The sequence below is a fragment of the Brachycentrus maculatus genome, unplaced genomic scaffold (genome assembly GCF_059751285.1).
Source record: "Brachycentrus maculatus isolate JH-2025_06_01 unplaced genomic scaffold, ASM5975128v1 h1tg000031l, whole genome shotgun sequence".
NCBI lineage: Eukaryota > Metazoa > Arthropoda > Insecta > Trichoptera > Brachycentridae > Brachycentrus > Brachycentrus maculatus.
The window spans coordinates 716,396-738,402 of NW_028280785.1; the positions used below are offsets into that span (position 1 = coordinate 716,396).

The window sequence follows — 22,007 nt, forward strand, 5'->3', positions numbered from 1 at the left end:
GAGACATCTATTGGTGAGGTGTAAAGAAGCTTTTTACTGAGCAGAAACTCAATAATATGAAAATAACTTATGTAATTGGAGATAATCCAGATTTTGTGAACAAGTATTTGGACACACTCAAAATTTTATTATAACTCAATTATAATGTCTACCGGTTTCGAAGCTAACCGCTTCTTTATCAAGACCGATTAATACTATTAATCAGTCTTGTAATAGTATTAATCAGTCTTGAAAAAGAAGCTGTTAGCTTCGAAACCGGTAGACATTATAATTAAGTTATAATAAAATATTTATAATGATTTTAAGCCAAAGTAATATTAAATTTTAAAATGGAAAATCACAAAGCTAGTGCTTCAAATATAAATAATATATAAATGAAACTGTTAGTGACTGAAATTTCAAAAAAAGGATATGCTAGTCAGGGGAATGGTGATATTTCCGATATTCACAGTGAATGTTTTAAACTCATCATTTTAATTTTCATTTGTGATCCAAAAATTTAATTATTCAAAAGTGTGAATGAACTTTCATTTTAACTACAGATAACTTACGAAGACTTTGTGTAGATTTACCATTTTTTATATATAGGTAGAGATATCTGGAAATACCAATATTGCTGCGGTATTCGACAATATTGAATTAACAAAAGTATAAATGAATCAAATATAAAAATTGATGTAACATCTCCATACATAATACACTTCAATATGAACGACTCTCAATTATATTTATTAAACCTTTCATATTACACAATTTTTATAAAGGTACCTAAATATAATTTGATTGAGACTTTATTTTTCGGATCAAATTGAACAGCGTACGATTTTTCAGTTCATTGGATACACTTTTTTGTTCACCGCGCTGTGTATTTTCATTTTTTTACGAAGAAGGGTATAAAAGTTCGTTATTTTTTCAGTTAAGAGAAAACACAAAATCATGGGAGGCTCCTAAAATGTCGATTAAGCTTAATAATTACGAAGCTTTAAAATGATTTGCTGTTCAGGCAACTATACCCAGTCTAACGACCAACAGAAAATCAACTTATTCCAGTTCACGGGTTTAGAAAAATATATACGCGCTTAAACGATTTAGTAAAATATTTTGTCTTATAATAATAAAAAATATACCTACGTGTAAGTATGAGTTCTATTGCTCATATTCAATGATGATTTAATCAAGAAAAACGAGAATAACTTTTGAACATACTGGTATCCTGTTTTTTTACATTTACACAAATAAAAAAGACAACTGTTTACTCCTAAGTGTTCATTATGAGCTGGATCTTTGGAATTTTCGAGAGAATTTTTAAATAGTTCTTGAATATAAACAAATATATTTAGTACTGATTATTCATTAGTTATACTAATTTGTTCGTTGCTATAGCTCAGTCTGGTTAAATGATAAATAACGAAATGAGAATTTGTTTAATTACACAATGCTTGCAGGTATAAAATATTGAAACAGCTGACAAGAAGCATGCTGCCCGCCATGTTAACTTTTTAGTGTTGCGTGTATTGCTGTTGAGTTTTACATATGGCGTTACCATTGCGGTAGCAAAACTCTTTTTCAAAAAAAGTATGCATCTATCACAGGTATATTAAAATACGCAAAATATTTTAATGTAACGTTGTATTAAAATTTCAAAGCAATCGGTGAATAATTTTGGTGAATTAAGATTTTAAACAAACGAATACTTAACATTATTATTTGCAAAGATTATTCTATGTCCGACTCCGTAGTGTAATATGTCCGCCTCCGTAGTGTAATAGTCAGCACGCTCGGCCACAGTAGGTACTGGAGGTCCCGGGTTCGATTTTCAAGGAGGGTCAAACAAATATAAGTGATTTTTCACGCTAATATTTATAAAATATTATCTTGTACTGCTACTTGAAGCGGAGGGCTGATCACCTTTCCTTCATATGTAAGCGATCAAAATAACACTGCGTTTATGTGATGCAGTGCCCTATGCACCATCTTGATTTGATAAGATAATTCAAGTTTTTTTCTTCAGTTTTGGTCGAAAGACAATATCTTAAAACTCGTTTATAAAAATTCATTCATTTATTTATCTACATGTTTTGGTTAAAGATTGATCTTTCAGTGAAAATGAAACAGTATTTATCTTCAAAGTGTATTATAATTTATGCATATGTTACTCATAATGCATTTCAACAATTTTTAACATTTAGTCGGATGGTAATTACGAAGGCAGAGCACCATTCTGTAATAAAGTACCGCATCCAGAAAAAAAGTGACGATGCGAGCTGCATTCTGGTATAATATGCTGACGGGGATGAATGCCCTTTGCTTACCGTTGCAAACACTACCGAATACCGTCAGGTGAGTTGGCTATGCATTATACACTACACTGGGGGTGAATTTCACGTTACAGCCACCCTCAATATTGTCCAGGGGTGTAATAACTCGTTAATTTATCATGTATTCTTTACAACGGCATAGATTACATGCTTTAAAATTATTTTTGATCATTAAAACAGAAATGGCGTGTCTAAATAAAAAAGGGGAATACCCGTGTGATTAGTTAGCCTACGCGTAATGCGCATGATTTTATAAAGATCACATGCAACGTCAACGTGTATTCTACCATACAAAAAACGTCTCCCAATAGATAAACGTGATACTCTCCTTATCATTCATCGTTCACTTTGTGTATGTAATACCACTTTTGAGTGATATTACACAAAGCGAACAATGAATGATAAGGAGAGTGTCATATTACCATACCACAAATTTAATAATGCTTTTTATTTACAAAATATAAAAGTCAGTTCATTTATATTTGTAATATACGTAAAATTTGTTATAAATATTCGTAAAACATCAAAAACAACCAATTCGATACAAATTGATATAAGTAGCTTGCTTAGTGCAAATAATGCAAGAATAAAGGACTTTTTTCAGAACTTTTCAATTAGGGTCAACTTGATACTTATTCAAATTAAAGTAAAGTGATTATACAGGTACCAGTCTAGAGTATTATATTAAGTTGATATTATCCCTGATATTGAACATGGGATTTTTACATAATTGCTAGCTAACCACTGCACTGCTTCAAAGGAGGATTATCAAACGTTCATAAATATTGTCACGCATTTTTTTTAAATACTGAAAGCCAAATAATCAATGGGAGAATTGAACCAAGTCATTGATTCCTTTGAACTTTTAGAATATAAAATAAAATACTTATCAACTCCCTAAAGGGGTAGGCAGAGAGAATATAACACCACACTACTCTGTCTTTGCAAACATTCTTCGCTTCTTCCATATTCATGCAATTTTACCATACATACCCGCCGATTATTCCGACACCTGATCTGACTACTTACGTTTAAGATTTATTGTAATATAAATTATTAATTGCTTTTCATTTGAAATATAAAATAAATACAATTTTTCAATTAACGAAATTATTAATCTTCCACAATTCTTTTCCAGTTCCACCCTTATTAGGTGATTACAATTTCCAACCCCCCATTCTAAGTAGAAGAGATTTAGTAAATTATTTTAAAAATGTAGCTCTTATAGTTACATATTTTAAAATGTGTAGAAAGTACGAAGATAAGTAATTGCACCCATGAAGAGAATCATTATAAAACTCGAGTTCAACACAAAATTAATTCATTCCCTCGGGAAGCATAAAACTTTAAAATTTTGAGGGTTGGTCTTGAATAATTCAGACTGAAATAATTTTATTTTATATTATATTTATGCTGAAGTAGTGAGTAAAGGTTAAGTGGTTAACAACCTAACTTTTATTTGGTAAACAAAATCCTATCCCCGATAATTTGAAAATATTATTAACTTAAAAAACTGCATTAAAAAATGTTTGATTTAAGGAAATACGTTTACTTTAAAATGACCGTAAATAAAAATGTATTTTTCTTAATTTTATTTATTTATAAAGCGTTTACTTTGTGGTTAGTCATTTTTACTTTAACACATTTTTAACATTTTTTTTAAATAAAGTAAAAATATATTGTTATATTTTTGTTTTAATTCGTTTGCAAAAATTAATTGATCTATTTTTATTCAATAAAATTAGGAAATATTTTCAGGTTCAAATATGTTTAAATACGATATTTTTATTCAATTTGATCAACAAATTGGATAGTCTAAATAAGTGTCTAGGTTAATTCCCGACAATCTTTTTTTTTAATATTCTCTATATTAAAAACATAGTGGTATGGTGTTTATTAAAGTGATATTACACAAAGTGAACGATGAATGATAAGGCGAGTGTTTTTTTATTTGTCTTTTACAAATATCTATTCACCCGTTCATTTTAAAACCTTTTGTAGTATTTAGTATCTTCAATGTTTAAATAATAACGATTGTACAAAATGTTTAATATTTCGTGCAATTATGATAAAAATGCTAGTACACGGAATTAATTAATTTAAAGAGGGCATTTTTTCAGAAATGAAAAAAAATCCCTTACAAGTGATAAAGCAAGCTAGTACAGTGAAAATGTGATCACCCTTAAGGTATTTGTATAGTCGGGGGTGAAGAATAATGGTGCCTCCGGAGGGTTGATGGGGAGAGACTTCTTTCTATTGTGTTGCACAATGAGATCTTCTAAAATCTTGTTAGAGTATTGAAAGGGGTTTCCTTAAATATTTAAGTGGTTAGGGCAAACTCGGTACAATATTCATACCGCCATAATGACATACAAACATGCCTTTAAGGGGCATGGCAACCGAGTACTTTCAATGAAATTTATCTTACCATATACTCTCATCTCGAAAAATGTACCACAAATATAAATGTAATTAAAATATAAATTTGTTTTATAATCACTATTATTTATAGTGATTATAAAAAAAAGTTACATTTTAATTACAAAATGGAAAATAACAAAGGTAGTGCTTCAAATATAAAAAATATAAATGTATTGATTTCACTCTTCAACCTTTTTTTTTTCATTCAAAATATACATATATATTTTGAGAGAAAACTACTTTTTAATTCCAAGAAGAATCAAACACGAGTAGATATCACCACGGTGATTCTTATCAATCTTTCATTATTTTGATCTGCCTTTTTCAAATATTAAAATGTATACGCATCCGTAGAAGAGACAAAATAAACGGATTTATTTGTGTTTTACATTATTTTAAACCAGGAGTTCTCAAAATAAGAGCCGCGGTTCCTTGAACAATCATAGCTTCCTTCTAGAAGCACCACAAATTATTGCATTTATTTCGTAAATTAAATTAAACTCGCTTTTTCAACTTTCTCTAATTTCATACAAATGCTGATGTACACTGTACATATATTCCCTTCACAAAGAAAAAACAATTGAGAGAAAAATACAAAATTACATGTATTTTTACAAGATTGTTTGTAAATTTTTATATATATATATATATATATATATATATATATATATATATATATATATATATATATATATATATATATATATATATATATATATATATATATATATATATATATATATAATTATACAATGTTAAACTAAAATAAAATGGATATTAAATTTTGTCAAACCACGCATCATTTGATAGAGTGGTGAATAATGTAGCTCCATTTCATTTCAAACTTCATAAAAATCGCATACATTTAGAGATTAAATTTTATCCTCCGCGCTACAAAATAGATCGTTCGTTTGCGAGCCTGCGTGCTAATTCATCGTGATGTAGATATCCACAATTATAATTAATCTCGGATTATTTCAATTACTCGCAGACTAGGATTAATTCTTCCATACATAGAGTGAAATAAACAATAAGTTGTGTTTAAACCGTAAACGGGGATTAAGCTAGTGGGAAGCATTACGGAAATACAGGAATACAACAAAAACCATTATATTCAAATTATATTTGTCATTTTAAAAAAATAAATCGAAAACACATATTTGTCCGCCTTTGTAGTAAAATTATTACATCTTTGGCTATCAAGAATGTGGTCCTGAGTTCGATTCCCAGGGAGGTTCAAAATAAATATAAATGACATCTTGGACTGGTTGGTACCCTCGGCGCATTAATGATCACCTTGCCTTCATATAATTAATGATCAATTTAACATTGCATCTATTTGATGCAGTGCCTTATGCACCATAGGGTACGCAAAAGGGGTATTAGACGTAAGTCTGACTATTATTATGAGGTTCTGAGTTTGATTCTTGATTGAATTAATTGAACATAAAGTTTCATTATATATTTTTTTTACTATTATATAGTGTGGTTATCAATCATGGGTAGAATGGTGAATGTTACACGTATGTAAAATGATCACTTAACCTGCCTATGACAGGTAATATTACCCAGAATTCCAACTTCTTCTTCATCTATGCTGAGATACCAAAATGTAAACATACAACATAATACACGTTTTTTTTTAAAGTGTCTATGATAAAAATCGACTCTAATTTATTATGTCTGGAATCATTCAGTTTGCAAAGGGTTAAAAGCCATCAATTACGTAAAAACTCGTCAGATTAATTCATTTACGATCCATTTGAATGATATTGTTATTTTGTACTGATCGTTTTTCCGGATGACCGCTATTCTCTGTTTCCTTTCAATCCCCTTTCCGTCACCCTCCCGTCCCTTGACATAGAGCGGTGCTAACCAAATAATGCTTCCTGCTTAAATTATTCACGGTAAAAAAATGTTCCGCCGCAACACCGTTCCATATTATGAATCCCTGGAAGTGAGGAATTCAAATTGATATCAACGGGTGCTGCGCAAATCAAAGACATATAAAATTAAAATATATAATTTTTTTTAATATTTAATCATTTTTAAGTTAAGTTTTTTCTACATTAATTGATTTTGCAGTCACTTTGTGGTAATATCAAACAACTTTTTATTTAAATTTTACTTTGAAAATATTTTTTTTTACCGATTAAAATTTAAATTGATTTTTTTAAATCAGAGACATTTATTTTAAATTTTACAACATTTCAATAAACTGTTAAATGGAGGTAAAATAAATAAAAATAAAAAAAAATTACGCTACCTTAAATATTACCGTCAACACTTGCTAGTTTTCAAGACCACATTGCTAGTTTTCTCAAAAAAATAGTTCAGTAGGAATATAAAATATTTCATAAGAAGTAAAGTGTGTAACCAAAATTAAAATGCTTTAAAAAAGTGATTTAGTTATCATATTAAACTCAGTCTCTGTAGGTAAGTATACAATTACGAAACCAGAATATACTATTTTTATCATGCTCCTGACTCAACTGAAAAATTTCCACATGAGATTTTTGTATATTTGCGGTAATAACCGTTAATTTCATCGGAACGTGACCATAGTATTTTATATTTTTTGATTAAGATTTCAGGGAAAAATACAATTTTATTGTTTATATCATCATTCTTGACAATATACAGAACAAAATATTTAATTACTCGATACAAACTTGACGATCACAGATACTGGTATAAAAATGTGAGTGTAAGCTTCAAAAATTTAAATAAAACTGAATATTTGCTGAAGTGACAGCTGCTAGTCGGAAAAACAATGATATTCAATCGCTGATGGAAGCACTAAATATGAAAAAAAAAAATTAATATAACTTTACTCTCATCAACCATTAATTTTTCGTTTTTAGCATGAAAAATGCGGGCACTTAATATTCGGTACCTTGTACAAAGTAAAATACCACTGAATATTATAATGTAAAAAAAAACATAAAAGTGGGAAAGGTAAAAGCATCATTATGTAAGCTACACCCTGTATTATGTAGGAACCTAATATGCCACCTTATGGCATCTCATTGCGTAAATTTTCCATTCAACAATGCGAAATATGAGGAAAATACAGTGATACGAGTTAATAATGGAAACGTGATACTGCTGATATTGCAAATACCTTTAAAAATTCCCCCAACACACTCACTTTCTATATTATAAGCAAATTATTTTTAAATTAAATTTATTTGAAATATTCTTAGTATATTTAAAAATATTATTTTCATGTTAACAATTTTTAATTTAAGATGCACCAGTTTAAAGTTTAATTTACGACGTAACATTTTAAAATGGCTAAATCTACAATAAAGGGTTTGTTTGTTTTATTATTTGCTTATTTTTGTAAAATGAGTACTTAACTGCGTTTTCGGAATTGCCAAAATTCTTCTGTTACTGCAGACAAATAAGCACTTTATTAATTTGATCTAATGCATTATTTGGATATAATTAAGAGGAAATTGAAGTATTTAAATAGGAGTAAATAATTGTAGATTAGAAACTCTTTTTTTGCTTGGAAAAACGTTAATAGGACCCCCTTATTTTGGCATAGCAACATTAAGAAAGATCAAGGTTTCAGAATGATGAAATGACTTCATTTTTAGGTTTTCGAGTAACACATTATTTTTAATGGCTTTTTTTCCTTCACCTTTTTTTTTAAAAAAAGAGAAATATTTATGTTTTTATTATTTACAAAAATACTTCAATTTCATACTATTTCTGTGAGTGTACTATGGCTCAATATTAGAAATAGGTATCAAATTGTAGTAGAGTTAAACAAACCGACATTTTTAACGACATTTGACCTTTATTGATATGCAGTGGCGCCCATCAGCTTTGACATTAACATTGAATAAATAAAGAATTTTTGAGTATAAATGGATGGTGAGCATAGAAAATAAAATAAAATTCTTGCGTAAACTTTTCCCTCGATATTATACCATATTCTTCATCCTCAATAAGGAAAAAGCAAATATTTTTCTTTTTCAATTTTTAATATCTTCTTGGGTAATGTAAATATTTTCTGAGCATTATTGTACGCTTACAATATAAGGGTTGTATTTATTATTCATGGGAAAAGGTTTGCCGATTAGATTACTCTTTAAAAATTCAAAAGGCCAACATTTTCGAATAGCACTAATTCGAAAAGCATATAAATATGCAAATATTTTCATTTATTAGATTCATTATTTTTTTATTTCATATGTATGGACCTACATAAATTGTCCAAACAGATTCAAAACAATAAAAATTAACTTAATTTTTGTGAACATATTTTGTACCGGAAAATTAAAAATATAAAAATAATAGGCATCGAAAAAATATAAATGTAATATATTTTTTTTCAAATCACTGTTCCTTGAACTAAGATATGTTATGTTGATTAATTTTTATATATACACGACAAATTGTTTTGAAACAAGAAAAGAGTGCATTTTTCATCCCTTATTTTCTGAAAATGATATTTGCACATAAAGGCATAGGTACCACACTGTAATGTGTAGTACGTGTATTGTAAATAGCTGGTTTAATGTTCGATTTTATTTACCTATCCCTTTGTAAACCGTCATTGTTCGTGGCTGTCGCCATTCCACGAATGCTTTTAAAATTCATGGCAATAGTTCAGAATCACGCCATGTTACGCTCTGTATTGAAAATCGTTTTAAAATATGTGATTCCAATCACGCAAGATAATTGCAACAATATTGAAAATTAAAAAAATATATATCAGAGAATGCTAAACCGGCAGTACATAATGTAGCCTTGGTTCCTATCCTTAATTTTCGGAAATGAAGCAGAAGTGGTGTTGGCAGAAGACGGATGGAAGTTGACTAAATGCAGCCAAAGTGCGTTCTCTGAGACGACTATGCGGTAAAGCGTAAAACGATAGATCTTTGAATGGTGATAAAGGAACGAATTCAAGGCTGAGATAAGCACTTTTAATAAAATTAAGAAAGGTGTGTTGAGATGGTTTGGGCATTTGAATCGAATAAGTGAAGAAAAAAAATAAAACGAAGCTGTGAAACGAATATGGTGGTAATAGAAGCAGAAAAACCGAAAAAAACTTGTCACTATCGAGTACTTTAAATACTTGGGCGTGGTGAGATCAGGAGTCTGAATAATCGGGAAAAAATATGGATCAGTCAAAGTTTGTTTGTAAAGACTGATTGGCATGGCGTTCTATTCTCTCTGCCTACTCCTGCGGAGAACCAGTATGATGGTTAGTCATTTTTATTTCTAAAGTGAGCCTTTAAATGTTTTTTTTTACTATTATCATTCAATCATTAAAATTAAAGTGTTTCGTTTCCTTTTTTAAAAAAAATCGCAATAAAGTTAATAACTGTAGGAAACAGATTCAAATACCCGGAAACAATTTTGTATTTGTGTATTCAGAAAAGCATATTTATAAAAAAATCTTTGAAAGTAGGATTGTGCGGACGAGATAACGCTTTATTAATATCACAGATTTTAAAAACTACATACGAGTATGTGTATTAACCGTTTCTCATATGTTTTAATTTCCCACGAGAAAAGAATATGATTTACTGTTGAATATTATTTGAAAACTTTTTTCCTCATGGGTGAGGGAAAACGAAATTTCTTTTTTGCTTTTATTTATCAATGTTTATTTATTTTTGCGCAACGATGCCAACACATGTCATTTTTTAATATGTTTATGGTATGATCGGAAAGAATAATTCAGAAAGTATTTTGAAATTGTAAGAGTTTTATCTCTTAAACTAGGAATAGGGTTTTGAATTAATGTTTTACTTAGTAAATACCACTATTTCTCAAAATCAAACACCGTATGAAAAATGATGAGATATTAATCTATACACGTGTCACAATAGATTCTAAGAAAAAATGGTAATTACCAAGTAAATATTTTATTAAAATTGGATACATATTACCACGAAGTGACTGCCGAATCAATTAATGAATAAGGACTAGGATGGTTTGTAAATTAGTAAAGAAAGCATTGAACTGGGATATTAAATTATTAAGCAAAGAAAATTGTTATTTCATCACAAACAAGCTAGACCAGACCACGTGGTGTTGTGGCTCAGTTTGAATAGATCGAAAAAAAAAGAAAAAAAAATCTTCTATTTCCAATATGTATAGTTATATGATAATATGGACGTAACGATAATTTTAAAAACATCAATGCAAACATTGAAACATTGAAAATGCAAAGTACTTTTTTTAAGGACCATTGTAAATAAACTCCTTTATACAAAAAAATGTAATATGGATGTGAAATAAAGGCATAATGTTGAACCATTTCAATTAAACCAGCCAAATGCAAGCCTAGAATTCTCAGATTTCCGTATTCTTTCGCATAAAAACGTTAAATGTTTCATCTCAAGTTAATACTCTCGTAATAATGACAAATATTATCGTAACAAATTTTATTTGTGTGTTTAAAGTTTGAATAATTATTTTGAACCAAAAAAAAATTCACGACAAGTATGATCATGACCGCACTCATCTCAATCTTATTTAAGAATATTAAATATTCATGAATTGTATGAAACACATTTCCCAGTAAATGTATCCATAAAACAAAAAAGACGTTTTGAAATACCATTAAAACAAGTCAATAACAACCCCTCGAAAAAATATTTTGATCAACTTGTTGACGTACTCGTACACTGTTGTTTATATATTAATTTATTTTTAAAAAATGTTCATTTCATAGTATATGAAGTCATTTTTAAACACTTAAAACATAATTTAAAATAATCATTTGCAAAGGCATACAATATAAGCATTACTATGAAGCTAATTGAAATATTTAAACCAGAAAAATAAGCTGAAGGATAGGAAATTAAGACACACTAAGCAGAATATTCAGTAAAACGAATGAAAAAACAACTCAAATTACATGTGTTATAATATTTTGGGTCCGCATTTAATAGTATGAAGGCTGCCTGGAGATCGGATTTATACTCGGTGAAGACCAAATGCCGTCTATACAATGCCAGCATTGCTCCTGTCCTTTTATACGGATGTGAAACATGGCACCTTACAAGGGGACAGAGCAGCCGTGTACTGAGCTTTGAGAATAGGTATCTGCGGAGAATTTTAGGCGTGCGGTTTGTGAGGAATGAAGAGATAAGGAGTAGGACGCAGCAAATCTTGGTCACAACTGCCGTCAAGAAAAGGCGATTCAGTTGGCTTGGCCATATACTCCGCGTGCCTCCTGAGAGCCTTAATCAAGCTTGCCTCTTTTACAATGCATCACGGCCACTGCTGAAAATTCGTCGGCAGTTCTCGTCAGAACTTCGGGACTTGGATCTGACTTGGGAGGATGCAAGGGAGCTGGCAGCCAACAGAAAAGCCTGGAGACAGTTTGTGGACTCCATATGCTCCACCTTGGGAGCGGATATGGTTTAAGAATAATAAAAAAATTATCTTAACATGTTGGAAATATTGAGGAAATTGAAAGAATTAATATAAAGTAAAAATTATTTGAACTTGTGAATCGATGCGAAAAAGAACAAATAATACTTAGGCGTCATATTAAAAGAGCGAACACATTTCCCGGGTTGTTAATATATTCAACAGCAAATAGACATTGTCCGCTCCGCGTTTTGGTAGAATTATTGATTTTTTTCGTATCCACCGCAGTTTTAGTAGATTACGCTGTATACATACACTAGAGGCCGATGTATGTGTTCCTTACACACGCACACTATATAAACACGAAGACATATGGAGCACATTAACATGGAAGCACGCAACTTCTATATACAGGCTTTCCTGTTTCTTTTTCTTTGATGAAATATTAAACTTTACATCACATGTCGGTCGAAAAACGATTATTTATGCTGCTAATGCACTTCTGGGTATGCCAGCAATTTTTATGGTTTTACTTTGTCCGTATCTTTTAAATAAATAGTCATTTTATCTTCCCCAGTCTATTTTCAGGAAAATATTTCATTGAAAAATACATTTTTACCATACATCTAAAAGAACTATAATAAAAAATAATAATTTTAAGTAACTTATTTAGCCTTGTTTCATAAAATACTACTAATATCAATTCACTGTGACCAAATTTGGGCACTGAAAATTGTATAAATAACTTTTGAGAGCAAACAAATGCGTTTTCAGTTTATTTTTCTAAAGATCATCTCACTCTCACTGTATCTGACTACAGGTAGAAGAGAATTTCATGCCATCAGTAACGCAACGACAAAGGAACGCTTATTAAAATAAGTGTGCCGTTTATGAGCTGATAAGATTAGTTTACCCATGACAGTTATTGTAGCCGATCGATACATGAGACATCTATTACCAATGCTTTTGGAATACACAACTCTTTTATTTACTCTGGAACCGGATAATATTTTGATTTATACATAAAGAGAAAAAGTTTATAATCTACGCTTTCGGAAAAGCGTAACCAGTGAAAGTTATACCAGAAAATATAGTGTAGTAATAAGAAACTTAATAAAAATAAGGTGAAGTTTTCCGTTTTAAACTTGTTTATATATTCTTTTTACAATATTAATAAAAAGTAATGAGTTATTATACAGACTTGAATGATGGAAGTTTAACTTCTGAAACATGTAGTCTATAATAAAACTCAAGTGGTAAAAAACAAAGTGTTTTCTTTAATTAATGTAAATATTATGTTGTAATTTATCTCGCTGATGATAGAGCTTTTGTATAGAGCCTAGATGTCCTATATCGCCACACCACCTGAGCGAACAAAATCTGTATATAAGGTACATATACGAGTAGGTACATATACCTATCTTGTATTTATTTATTGAGGATAGGGGAGCTTTAACGGGCATTGTTTAGAATCTCTTTCAAGAGTCATTAAAATAAAATTAAAATAATTTTACGATATCACCCTTTATACTGAAAATGCTATCTTCGTAATAATTTCACGAAACACAATAGCGCTGAGCACATAGCAACCAAATGGTTATACACAAAAAAACTAATCGTTTTCGGTACTAAAGTACATATTATTACTTCAGCGTTCACTTTCTACACGCTGCCCTTGAAAATTAAAATGATGTTTTTTTTGCATTAAAAAACCAGTAGCAAAGGTTATTTTGTAGATTTTTCATTACATCACAAATACGTTCGATTAAAACAGTATTTTAAAGAAATTATAAATTATACATACATATAAGATCAATAATACCTACAATAAATGTTACTTTAAATACGATATGAATAAAAATGTCATATGTAAAGAAACGTTTATTTTGGAATCACAAATACGTTTGGCTATCGTGTTGGAGGTCCCGGGTTCGATAAATAAATAAATATGGTAAATAAATATCTGGGATTCTTACTCCCATATTTATTCAATATCCTGGACCACTACAAAAAGTGTAAGACTGATCACTCTACCTTCACCCAGTTAACAAGCAAGATAACACTGCATTGATATGATGTAATGCCTTATCCACCACTAGGTGTTGTTGAGAATTAGACAAAAAGAAGAATTATTGTGCTCTAAGTGCTTTTATCATAATTAAGGCAGTTTAGTTGGTAATAAGTGGATTAAAAAATAAATAAAGGGATTGCTTAAACTAGCCAATGACAGATCGTTAGCTCTGTTACTATACATTCCTCCATATTTCCATCTAAGTTATTCATTTATCTCTCTTTGTCACAGAGGTCGAGATCTTGAGCGATCAAATTACAGCGCGTTCGGCTGCGCTGGGGGCTGGACATCTCTGAATTTTTTTAAAAAACATATTGGAACCTGACTTTTTTTGGAACATGTATTAAAAAAATATTTTTATATACTTTTATAACACCTTACCTTTCAATAGCTCTTCCTTTTTCAGAACCATATAATTATTTAAAAGAAAAATTATTTTTTTAATTAAAAAACTGTATTTTCAGACAGAAAAAAAATCAATTCAAAAACGGTGTTTCAAGAAAGATAGAAATACAATTGCGTCAAAATTTACATGAGTTAAGATAAAATTAAGTGCAATTTATCGTAAAGTGGACCTTAATTAAAAATGTATTTAAAGAAATATAACCCAATTATAACCAAGTTATTTGAGTTTATTGATACAGTGTAAGGTAAAAGTCTATTCAAAGCTGTTCAGATCTGATACAAAAGCATCTTGGCTTCCTGACAGATCTGCTCTTGCAAAGCAATTTTTTTTAGGTAAAGGTCTAGGTTAAGTCTGTTGGTATACGATATAGATATCGGAAATCGCTTCCCTTCTGGATAAATATTGATTTCGTTTGCCATAAGTTGTGCCAGATAACTAAACAGCTATAAACAATTTTATGTCCTAATAAATAGAAGCATTATCTCAAAACGCGTGCGTGTAATTGCAACCAACGCTTATTAACTGATAAGACTAATATTTGGTAAAAAATAATACAGCCACGAATCGTAAAAAAATATGTGCGCAAAAGGTAAAAAGATTAGAATTTTCAAGGCTTCGCGGGCAGTATTTTAGGGAAACTTTTCTAATAATATAAATCAACCTTAATCAAAATTCATTACTTTCAAACAAGCCTCCCATTATACCGGTAATTTCAGCCAAAAAATGTTTTCCTTGTACCTATAAATAATTTAAGGGTTTCAGATTATAATACGGTGTGTTTACGACCCTGTGCGGTGGTCCAGCTTTTTTGAAATTAATTAAGCTTTATGTGAGAGTATAAATGTTATTTCAAGCTTTTTTATTTCTATTTACTTTCATGAGTTATCAAATAGTTCTTCCATCTGAGTGCTACTATATTGGTTTATTGTTGTTATTCATGTTATATAATTTTGTGGTAAGTGCGTTAGACTACCGTGTAAGAGGTCGATTCCCAGGAAAATCAAAACAAATAGAATTGATTTTCACTGTCATATATATATAAATATATATATATATATATATATATATATATATATATATATATATATATATATATATATATATATATATATATATATATATATATATATATATATATATATATATATATATATATATATATATATATATATATATATATATATATATATATATATATATATATATATATATATATATATATATATATATATATATATATATATATATATATATATATATATATATATATATATATATATATATATATATATATATATATATATATATATATATTTATATATATACATATATATATATATATATATATATAAATATACATATAATATATATAATATTACCCTAGACTAGTACTACGAGCATACACGTCAAGCAAACAACGATTCATATGATACTGCGTCTATACTATGCAGTACCCTATGCACCATTGGGTGCGGACAGGGGCTGCAAAAATTATTAACTGCGATTTTTCTTGGTAAAAATTAAATTTAACTTCATTTAAGAACGCATTCTGTTTGAATCGGAATTCATTGGTACTTTATAAATTATTGTATTTTTTTAACGAGGCTTTACAATCGATTCCCAATAAACTTAACGTTTTTATAAAATTAGATTTATTTATTTGATAAGGGTGACTAGACTCTAAAAAACGTTTATAGCTTTGTTTCTACGTGAAGCCAAGTCTAAATTTAGAATTTTATCCTTGATATATTGTGATAAAGAAAATTTTTAATTAAAAATCGATACATATTACTACTGCTGAGTGAGATACCACAATGAAATTTATTTCATTATGATCACCACACTATGTACCAAAAGAAAAGAAAAAATATGTTAGTAAAACATAAAATAAAAAACTTTTATTTTAACACAGCGCGTTAAAAATTTCACGAGATACGTCTTAATCCCATGAAAATTCCAACACAACGACCCCAATGAAGGGGTAGTGTTTTATCCCGGCCCGAACTTTCCCTCGTTAAAAAAGTAATTGATTATTTAAATAAGTCCTCTGGTGACCATTAATTAGTGGTGAGTGACACCGCCGCAATCAATCTCGGGAGGGGCGGGCCGCAGTTTCGGGGGCACTGGACAGGGGTTGGGAGGACGGTACTTACACCCTTTGGAAACAACTGATCTGAATAAAGCTTTATTTTCAGTTATCAAACTAAAGGCTCGACGTTCATTCAAAAGTTTTTTTGTGAACAGAAAAAAAAAATTTAAAAAGAGAAATATTTGTGTTTTAATTACTTATAAAAATACTTCAATGTCGTACTATTTCTGTGAGCCTAAGCGTCTCATTTTTTTTAAATAGGTATCAAATTGTGGTAGAGTGGCTTTGAACCGATTTCTCTTTCCAATTTTTATTTTTGTATATATGTCAGACCGTAATAATTTTATTTTAGTGACCTGATAATGTCACTAAAATAAAATTATTACGGTCTGACATATAGTCGCGAATTAGTATTTATTAAAGTATTATTACACACAGTAGACGATAAAAGATAAGGAGAGTGTTAGATTATCATTATTTTATTTAAATATGTGTTTGTTGAAAACATTTTTAAGTCGCAACTTAATTTTCTTTAAATCCAGGCTATATTTTACAAATTTGATTATTTTTCTTAAAATACTGTTTTTGTATTGAAAAATAAGTTTTTCTTCGAAAAGAAAAAGGTTGTTGAAAGTAAGTAGCAATTGATCAACAAAATTATGCTTTTGTGCTCATAATGAGGATGAGTGTCTAGACCTTAATGTCAGTGAGCGTCTAGCCGTAAGAACTGGTAAACTTTCGATCTATGGACAATTATCGAAGAGTGTGCGGACCCTCTTTTATCATTTTGTACTCGGAGCGGGATCGATGGAAATACTGTTTTTGAACTGGTTTAAAAGCAATTTATATTAAATGTAAAAAATAAGTAACCAGTTTGATGATCTTTGTCCGCCTCCGTAGTGTAATGGTCAGCACGCTCGGCTACCGTTCTGGAGGTCCCGGGTTCGATTCCCAAGGGGGGTAAAATAAATATAAGTGATTTTTTCACTGTCATATTTATTCAATATTACCCTGAACTGGTACCTGAAGCGGAGGGCTGATCACCTTTCCTTCATGTGTAAACCATCAAGATGACACTGCGTTTATATGACGCAGTGCCCTATGCACCATTGGGGTGCGGATAAGGGTTTTATTATTGATGATCTGGGTTATAATGAAACCCGGTGACAGGTCAATTAAAATATATGTGGAAAAAATTATAAAATTGTTATTTTATTAAATGAAATGCAGTTACACCACGAAATGTCAGTACAAAACATAAATCTAATATGTTTTAATAGGAATAAAACGCGACATTAAAGTAACTGTTTCCAAATTAAAATGAAATGCTTTTATGTCTTGAAAATCAAAGCAAACTTTCATTATTTTTCAAAACATTTCAGATAATTTGTCTACGAAAGATATTGGATCTAAGGTTAAGTATATTTTTTAGGGCTAGCGTTGGCCAATTTTCCGGTCAGTTGAAAGTATTTCCTACAAAAGGCTTTCATCCCCACGACCCTACCCGATCCTATCCACCCCCTTCTTTTCGGGAATTTGTTAAGGTATTTCCTTCAAAAAAATATAAGTCAACCATAAAAAATTGAATATGTTTTGAAAATATAAAAAAGAACGTTTCCGAAAGTAGATAACAGGTTTTATATATGTTTTGTGTTGATTCATATTTATTTTAATTGGATATTACTGAAGTACTAACCTATGTAAAATTTCAAAACAAAACACTTGTTTTTTACCATTTGAGTATTATATTTTGTTACGATTAGTTTCGAAAGCTACAGACGCTTCCATCTCAAAACGCAACCCATATAAAAAAACTGCCATCTATAGGTTTAAATATAAAACTATTTTATATTTATATCCGAAACTAGTCGCAGCCAAATATAATATTGAAATGGAAAAAAACAAGTGTTTTACTTATAATTAAACATCATACCACAAAGTGAATGCCGAAACAATATATAATAATAAAAAAACATAAAATAAAATATAATGTTTATATTCGTCACAAGCTAGAATTGGTAAAAATAAAACGATGTTTTGAATGCCCTCAGTAACAAAAAAATAGTGGGTTTTATTTAAATAATCCTTGAAAAAATATCTATCATCACTTATTTCAATAGATTGCTATATTCATATATGATTGATATGTTAGAAATGACATGGTATCATGTGAATACACGCTAAGTTTTAATTTAAACATTGACGAACGATATAAATATGATATTACTGAAATATAACAACGCATTGCATATGGTACACTTAGCTTGGTTGTGTTGCTCAGAAATACGATACGGGATATAAAATTCAATATCATCTGTCCGCACAAATCATGATACTGAGACATTGCAAGTCGATATTAGGATATGCTTCACTGATTACTATATGATTGTTTTTATTTATTATTTCATATTATTTATTTGACATGCTTATCAATTTAAACTGTATATATTTTAAAATATATCAAGCCACATACTTTAAATGAAGGGAGCAGCGTAAGCCAAAATTCTATATCGTTCAAAATTACGACTAACATACGAAAAAATCTAATAACAGTGCATGTATATATTTCTCAAAAAATAATTTAACATGGATGTATAGTAATGGGCATGGTAGTAAACGTTACACGAGTGTATAAAGAGTGAATGATGACTTATCAATAATCATAAAAACGATTCATATACTATCATCAGAAACTTATCAATCAATGCGACAATTTTTTTTAACTATCTTTATTTATTTAATCAATCATATTATATGTTTTTTTTACCATACGAATCATGTATCATATATTGTTGGGGCAGAATGGTGAACGTTACACAAGTGTAAAAAATGATCACTCAATTCGACCGAATGCCAGATTATAAACCCCAGAAAAGCTTAGATTACCATTGTTTGAATAAACGATAGATGGTTTGCCTCAAGTTAATATAACTACAATTTATAAATTATTCAAATATTAAGGCAACGGCAATCGTCACATTATTTCTCAATAAAATATGATTTGTAAGTTTTGTCAATTTCTAATTTATCAAGAGTGCCTTTTACATCGACCGTATTAAAAACTCAGTTTTATGTTACAAAAATAAATATGTTAAAAAATGACAAATATTATATCAAATTTGAATACAACAGATTAAAGCACCTCAAATTCTATTTTTTCTTGTATTAAATTTCAGTTCATGTTTTTAAAGTTGTAATTCAAGTAAGAGATCATGTTATATATTTGTATTTTCATAACATATGCAGATCAAATATCCTAAATAGACCATTAAATTATACTTTCATAGGCTGAAGCTACAGCTTAACATTTAAAAAAGAATTTAGAAATATCAAGTTCCCTTAAAGTTAAAGTTCCGTATCCAAAAGCTTTGAAACGAAACTCTCAATATCAAATCTTTTATTATATCAACTTTTATTTTCTCTAACTTTGTGAAAATAATATGCCTACCTTATTCTATTCAATTTTCATTGTTAAGAAAAAAATTAAACATTCCTTGTTTGTGAAAGTGATTTCTTACAGATTTTTAATAACTTAATTTTTCTTTGAATCACTTATTTTTTTAAGTAAAAGTTGTTGTTGTGTAATGTGTTTTTTTCCCCAATTGATGATCAAAAGTTTTTGAATTTTTTTTGCCATTACACATATGGAGCTCGGGAATTTCTTAAATTAAAATATATAGGTGCTTGCAAATGCGTCCAAATGCGTTCTTATCTTACACTTTAAACAAGCTCTAAAGATATTAATTGTATTGGTTTATGTGTTTGTGATGCATTTTTAATAATAACCTCCATATCCTCACTTTTCTATCTACAAACGAGTCTTTTAAAAGTAAAGGTTTGTAGATTTTTCCTTTTAAACAATGATTTTCAAAATAATAGTTTGAATTATACTTTAAAATAAAAGGGAGTTTTATATTCGCCTAGACTTACGGGTAATAATAGGATAGTAACATTTTATTTCTATTCCAAAAGGCGAAAGTTTATTGGTGCGAAAATAGGCGCTCATAATGAATCAAATAAAACTGAAAAAAATACTATTTCACTCGGCATAGATACGCGCCTTTTCCAAAATTTGAAATAGATAGCGCATTGGGGAGCGCGGGTAAGCCTACAATTCGTGAAATATTTTTCCTACTATTGTGATTTATAACGCTGGAGTTGGGTACCGGGGAGTCCTCTGGCCGAGTTGTGCCGTGAAAGATAATATATCGATATTTTATTGGCCACATTCCAGCCGAGGGCGGGGGGCGGGGGGCGAGGGCGCCGTACAAGGGCGGGGGCTGTCGGCTAGGGGGGTCTCTTGTGGGAATTTCTATCATCTGACCGGAAAATTAGCCAGCGCTGATGGCGAAAACCCGATACTGAGGATTTAAAATAAAAAGGTGAGAAGTTCATATAGTATGCAACTGGGAGATACTTTGAAATTTATACACTAGATAGCTAATTTATACACTAGCATATGAGAATATAAATTTATGGATATACGGCACGTTTCAGTACGACCTATTTATAGTTTATGTTATATTTTCCTAATGTCAGTTAATTATTGTAAATGTTTTTTTTCTCCTATCTCTATCTCCTCTTATGTACTTTACTGATTGTTATTAATATGTATTTTGTTTGTTAGAGCTTAAATCCCCTGTAAACGAGTGGAAGCTTAAATAAAATACGAACTAGTCAAATAATAACAATTTTTATTAAAATAGCCAATATTTCATCAATGTTTGTATTTTTTAGTTGTTTACTCAGTTATTTTTTTTTTATCATGTGATTTTTTTTATTTCTTTGCTTCTATGCATACTTAATGCATACTTTTTCTATTGTAAATTGTGTATCACTCAGTTTTTTGTTTCATGTAAATTTTACAAGTAAATATAGTTTTTTTTAATATTAATAATCTAACGATGTTTGGATATTCTAAAAAAACGTACAACATTCATAGTGATTCATGTGATAAAATATTGGGTTGAAAAGTGTCTTTTAATTCCTCCAAATCATTTTGTGTCAGATAATGTCATTTAAGGACAGATTTTCAGATTTAAGAATCTGTAATCAGTACTTAACCACAAATCTCGGAAAAAAACTTACGAAAAAAGGCAAAATACGCAAAGAAATAAATAATTTTACCCGCGATTATTTAACATTATTCATTATAAACAGATCTTTGTTAGAAATAGACCCATATTTATTACAAAGGATTCAAAGAAAATTTCACGAATATTTCTTCAAAGTACCTCTTGGCTATATTTGAACAATTTTAAAATCACACCGTGGGAACTTCCTATCCCTAGTGCTCTTGAAACGTTTTTAACTTTTATTAAAGAACGGTTGATATTCCTAGAAAATACCGTATTGGAG

At 29.5% G+C, this 22,007-nt stretch overlaps 1 protein-coding gene across 1 annotated transcript in view; it reads right to left on the reverse strand.

Annotated features, from left to right (window-relative positions):
• cpo (RNA-binding protein) overlaps positions 1-22,007 on the reverse strand; it is a 342,680-nt gene that overhangs the window by 304,144 nt on the left and 16,529 nt on the right. The gene's annotated exons all lie outside the window — the stretch shown is intronic.